The sequence below is a fragment of the Physella acuta genome, unplaced genomic scaffold, assembly GCF_028476545.2.
Source record: "Physella acuta isolate Inbredline_101_S28 unplaced genomic scaffold, ASM2847654v3 ptg002099l, whole genome shotgun sequence".
Classification (NCBI taxonomy): domain Eukaryota; kingdom Metazoa; phylum Mollusca; class Gastropoda; family Physidae; genus Physella; species Physella acuta.
The window spans coordinates 1-5700 of NW_026733600.1; the positions used below are offsets into that span (position 1 = coordinate 1).

The window sequence follows — 5700 nt, forward strand, 5'->3', positions numbered from 1 at the left end:
CTATTTCATTCTGCATCTCACACAGGGCATCAGCACACCTCTATGCATATCATTTATTGTGTGTTGTTTGGCATAGATCCAAGGGATGAATGGGATTTAATAGTTTTAATTCAGATTATAAGGCTGGCTGTTGTAATAGGAATTATTAGCCAACACTTTGATTCTTATCACCAGTGCTAACTGCCATTTTCATTACAATACATCCATTCTGGTGGGTTGGTTTTTTTCTGTCTTCATTATATATGTTGAACATAACTGTGTGAATGTGGCTTTTGGTGTTTTTATTATTTTTGTTTTTCTTTCATTAAAGCTACCATGTCAGATTGCTAAGGCATGCATCTGCCACCATTTGTTCACTGATTTATTTTTTTCCTACTACCATCATATCATATGATTCTTTTTGTTTTGTCTTTTGCTAGTCCTGGCTTGAAAATGAGTTGGTTACACTTCTGCACAACATACATTCTCTTTAACAAGACAAAACAACAATTAAATACTCTGAACTTTTTTTTTTATTATCATATATATACTTTTTTTTTTTTCAAATTACAGAAAATAAAAAATAACATGAGCTCAAGTACACAGCTTTCAAGAAGTTCATGGTTTTCTTTGCCAGCCCGCACAATGATTTCAGCACAGATTAAAATTTAAACAATCAAAAGGAGGTTGATCTCTTACCGGCTGACGAGAAAGTTTGCGCAGAAGCATCATTTCTTAAGTCCTTGGTCAGTTGGAGTTGTAAAATGATGAGGTTTTTCTTAACATTTGCCCTGGGGCATACATTTATGGTCCTGGTACTAGTTCTATACTGACAAGGATTCTTTCAAAGCAACTTGAGCCCAAAGGGAAGTATTTATATGCCTGCAACATAGCTGTGATTAATAAAGAATGAATTTCAATGCAAAAAATAATAATTTGAATCCCTGCAAGCTCCTTTCACATAAACCAGAGAGAAAAAAATGTATGCCAGTCTATAACATATACAAAATAAATAAATAAGATTGAATATAAAGATTTTTTTTTATTCCTCTCATTAGTTCAACCCTTCTCTTTTTATATAAACACCCAAGGCAGACACTTGAGTAAATTAATATCCTTCCATATATTATAGAAACATAAATAAATATGTGTAAAAAGTATTTCATATATGTATATTTTTTTAATATATATAAATATATATATATATATATATAAATATATATATATATAATATATATATATATATATATATATATATATATATATATATATATATATATATATATATAATGTAAAAATATTGAATAGACGAATATTGTATATATGTCTATATATACGTATGTATATATATGCATGTTTTGTGTATATATATATATATATATATATATATATATATATATATATATATATATATATATATATATATATTTACATGTGTGTCTAAATGTATATTCATTGAATATATATTTGAATGTATATTCAAATATATATATTTGAGTGTAGACGAAAGACGCTCAAGTAAAATAATATCCTTCAGAATATTATAATTATAAGTTTTTTTTTTCTACCCCAGCAAACAGAAGGATATATATATACACACATATATATAATTTATATTTACAAATATATATCATATAAGAATTAATATATATATTCATAATATATAAGGATATAATACAAATATATATATATATATATATATATATATGTATAAATAAATAAATTATATATATAGATATATTCATATATAATGTATTTATTATGTAAATATATATATATATGTATATATCAGTGTGTATATATAAAGGTATGTATATATGTTCCAATATATTTATTTGTTTGTTCGGATACATATATATCTGTTGTGTGTATTAAATTGCGCTCTTCTGTCAGTTTTTTCATTTGACGACAGTCGGTTAAGGTACTGGCCCCAGCCTAAAGATATTAGTAGAGCCTTCATAATGTGATGCCATGGGTTAGCAAAAAATAAATGAAGAAAAATCACATAGCAGGACAAATTGACATTTTACATGCTTTCAAACTTAAACTGAAATCAGAAAATGATGTGAAATTCATCTTGTGTATATAGAAAAAATAAGCATTGTGCCAAAATCCTAATCATTGGTTTTAAAAATGACACCAGCTTAATTTAAAAACTGGAAATTGTTTTGCCCTGGCGGATGAGATACCGGTAGCCGACACAGGGTTTACAGGCTGATAAAAGAAAGCGGTTATACTTAAAGACAAAAGAATACCCTGTGTTAAAGCGGAACCAGCTAAGATTAAAGCTTAAAGTAAAGGCCTGCCCTGTCGCAGAATGTTAAAGTGGCCGGTTGAAAGATCCCCGCGCCAGGCTAAAAGCAAGCTGTACACTTATTACTTAACGAGAGCTTCTTCAGGTCTTGTCTGTAGGACAATTCAGTCACAATAACAGGCAGACCAGGCCAGCCCTGGATATAAGCTAATTCATTTTATGCGGTGCTTCGACAGTCAATGAATATGGAGCTGCGGTCAGACTTTCAAACAAACCGCCTGAGTATTTAAAATGGGAAACAATATTTATTAATATTATCACCAACTAGATCTAGATTATATAGGCTACAAGGAAACCCAGAACCAGACTGGAAAGAAGTAAATTTACTCCCACTAATGATGACTTCTCACTAATACTAATAATTAAAAAAATGTTTAAAAAAATTAATTGCTCAAACCTAATAATCATTACAATCAAGCATCAAGTCTGATAGCCAACATTGGACCTAAAATCTAGATCTATTAGTTTTTACTGAACTAAATCTTATGTTAGCTACTAATAATTACTAATGCATTCAATTATTAATACCTAGGCTACTCATTCCTACAGAATCTAGAAATTCTAGATCTAGACTCTAGAGAAATACTGGCGTCCCAGGCCAACCTAACCTTTTAAGCAACATCCTTAATTAGCATTTAATTTACCATGGATCGCCTGCCTTTTTTTTTTTCACCGTGAAATTATTATTGTAATTTTTGAAACAGTATTTTGAATAGATCCACCCTCCTGTTTATATTATTTTAGTTAAGCTAGAGCGTTAGATCTAGAATTCTAGATCGACGCCTAGTTGCGTGTTTTAAAATAAAGCCAGAATATTAATAGACTGAAAATAAATGTGCCAGTTGTCGTGGGAAAAGGTTAAAAGAATAATTAATAAATGAAAAGCATTGAACTATTTCTCAAACATTAAATTAGTAGACTTGTAGGCGGCTAGATCTAGATCTATGTGATGAGTTGGATTAAAATTGAATGAATTCGTGCAGAATGTTTCGGAAGGAGTGAGTGAGCGGGAGACCCAAAAAAGTTAAAGTATCGCCTTTCCGATAGATCATTTCACATGAAAGCGATAGTTAAAGGACAGGTCGGATGCAGGGGGGCACCTGGTTTTCTGATTTTAGTCAAGGAAAATGGGGGAAAATGTATTTATTTTGTATTTTACAACGCGCGATGCTCGAAAATTAGTAGCTCAGGGAAGTCTACCGGTGGTTACCGCCTCAGGTTAAAAATAGCGACCAATGGCTGTAGAGGGAAAAAAAGGCACATAGTATTCGATATTAAAACAATGTTTCGCTTTTGTGGCGATTTAGGGCGTTTTTTATTATTGAAATAATATGAGGAAAGCAGTGAAATCATTATTGTAGCCAGAAAAGGACGAATAACTGCTGATTTCGTTTGAGTATATTTATAAGCCCCAATTTTCTCACACCGATGTCTACGGCCATACCACGTTGAAAATACCGGTTCTCGTCCGATCACCGCAGTCAAGCAACGTCGGGCGTGGTTAGTACTTAGATGGGTGACCGCTTGGGAACACCACGTGTTGTAGACTTTTTTTCATCTTTTGTCTTTTGTTTTTACCCCACTGGACACCTATTCTTACCACCTGTACTCTTTCCTAAGTTCACCACATACCTGTGAACACTTTTGTAATATCGAAATATTTTTTGTTTGTTTCTTTTGTGCCTTCACGGTAGGCTACCTCGACCCTCCCCACCCATGGAAACAAACCCCTTAAAAACCAAAGGAAAGATGACCACTCTGCCCAAATTAAATAAATAAACTAAGTAGGCTACAACCAAATAATTGTACAATCAAACCTAAGTAATAAGGAGGAAGAAGTAACTCAGTAAGTAAGGGGTAGGTATGGAAAACATTCGTGTAGGGGTTACAACCACTCGAGCTAATTCGGAAACGTATGGGTGGCCCTAATAAGGGCCGGATGGGTAGAACAAATGGGTGGTCCTGGGTTGAGTTTAACCGCCGAAGCCGTACAGGGTGCGACCTTGACGTTTCAGAGCATAGACGACATCCATAGCAGTGACGGTCTTCCTCTTGGCGTGCTCAGTGTAGGTGACGGCATCACGGATGACATTTTTCAAGGAACACCTTGAGGACACCTCTGGTTTCTTCGTAGATCAGACCAGAGATACGTTTGACACCACCTCTGCGAGCAAGACGACGGATGGCTGGCTTGGTGATACCTTGGATGTTATCACGCAACACCTTCCTGTGACGCTTGGCGCCTCCTTTGCCGAGTCCTTACCACCCTTGCCTCGGCCAGACATATTGAATTTTTTTTCTTTGTTGATGAACGAGTGTTCGAAAAACGCCGTCTGCAGAGAAACTCGCTCCTTATATACGGTCCTGGGCTCGAGTTCGTTCAATATGGCGGACACCGCCCAACCAAAAGCGGTCGGCGAATGAGCCAGCCAATGAAAAAGCAGCTTGCCGTGTCGACTGGAATGTTGCTGGCTTGTCGGCTAACGGTGTCGTTTTCAAAGTCATTTTTTCACCTATTCTGCTATGCGACCCTTGGATAAAAAATAAAGAGTTTCATTGCCCACACGTGTAGGCATAGAAAAGATCCACGTTTGTCATGTTAAAATATGGTATTAGACGTTATTTTCACCGTTTTGTGCGAATAAAACTGAAATATTTCCCTACACCTAATTATGCGAGTACGAGCGAGCTCATTATGCGAGTACGAGAGAATCTCGAACGCTGATTGGTCGAGTACGAACGAAATAATATTCTCGTACTCCGCTCCGTACTCGCAGTGGTTTGTTTACATCGTGAAACGAATAGGTTAGTTAGGCTTCTAATAATTAAATAATCTATGGCGTGTAGTCGTTAAGAATAATTTCTGCTCTCCGATTAAGATCTAGATATCTAGCTCTAACCCTAAAGGGTTTTTCTTTTTTATATATTTTAAAAAGCAATGGATAGGGTGGTGGGTGGGTGGGTGAAAGAAAAATATAAAATTTATTCTCTCCTTTCTTCACATTTGAGATAAATAAAACAATATCAACAGCATGCATACACGAATTCAAATAGCAATGTGATGTGTGGAGTTGAATTAAAGAGATAAATGAATAGAACCTATCTCCCGCATCCCCCAGAATAATACTAATAGATGTAGTAGTAGTAGTAGAGTGGCAGACATGGGCAGGGGGTGTAGTGGGTGGGTGGGTGGAAACTCGTGAGGTGGGGGGACCTTCACTGCTAATCTGAACGTTGTCAGGTGGTCCTAAAAAGGACCTTGGTTGAGGACAGGGGGTGGTGGTTTGGGCTTAAAAGAAACCTCTTAAGCACGCTCACCACGGATACGTCTGGCTAGCTGGATGTCCTTGGGCATGATGGTGACACGCTTGGCGTGGATGGCGCACAGGTTGGTGTCTTCAAACAGA

The 5700-nt window shown here is 35.5% G+C and overlaps 1 non-coding gene across 1 annotated transcript; it reads left to right on the forward strand.

Moving 5' to 3' along the window:
- The first annotated feature begins 3723 nt into the window (after window positions 1–3723).
- Window positions 3724–3842, forward strand: LOC131932157 (5S ribosomal RNA). The gene has a single exon (XR_009384488.1). It is a non-coding gene; the product is annotated as a 5S ribosomal RNA (ribosomal RNA).
- The last annotated feature ends 1858 nt before the right edge of the window (window positions 3843–5700 follow it).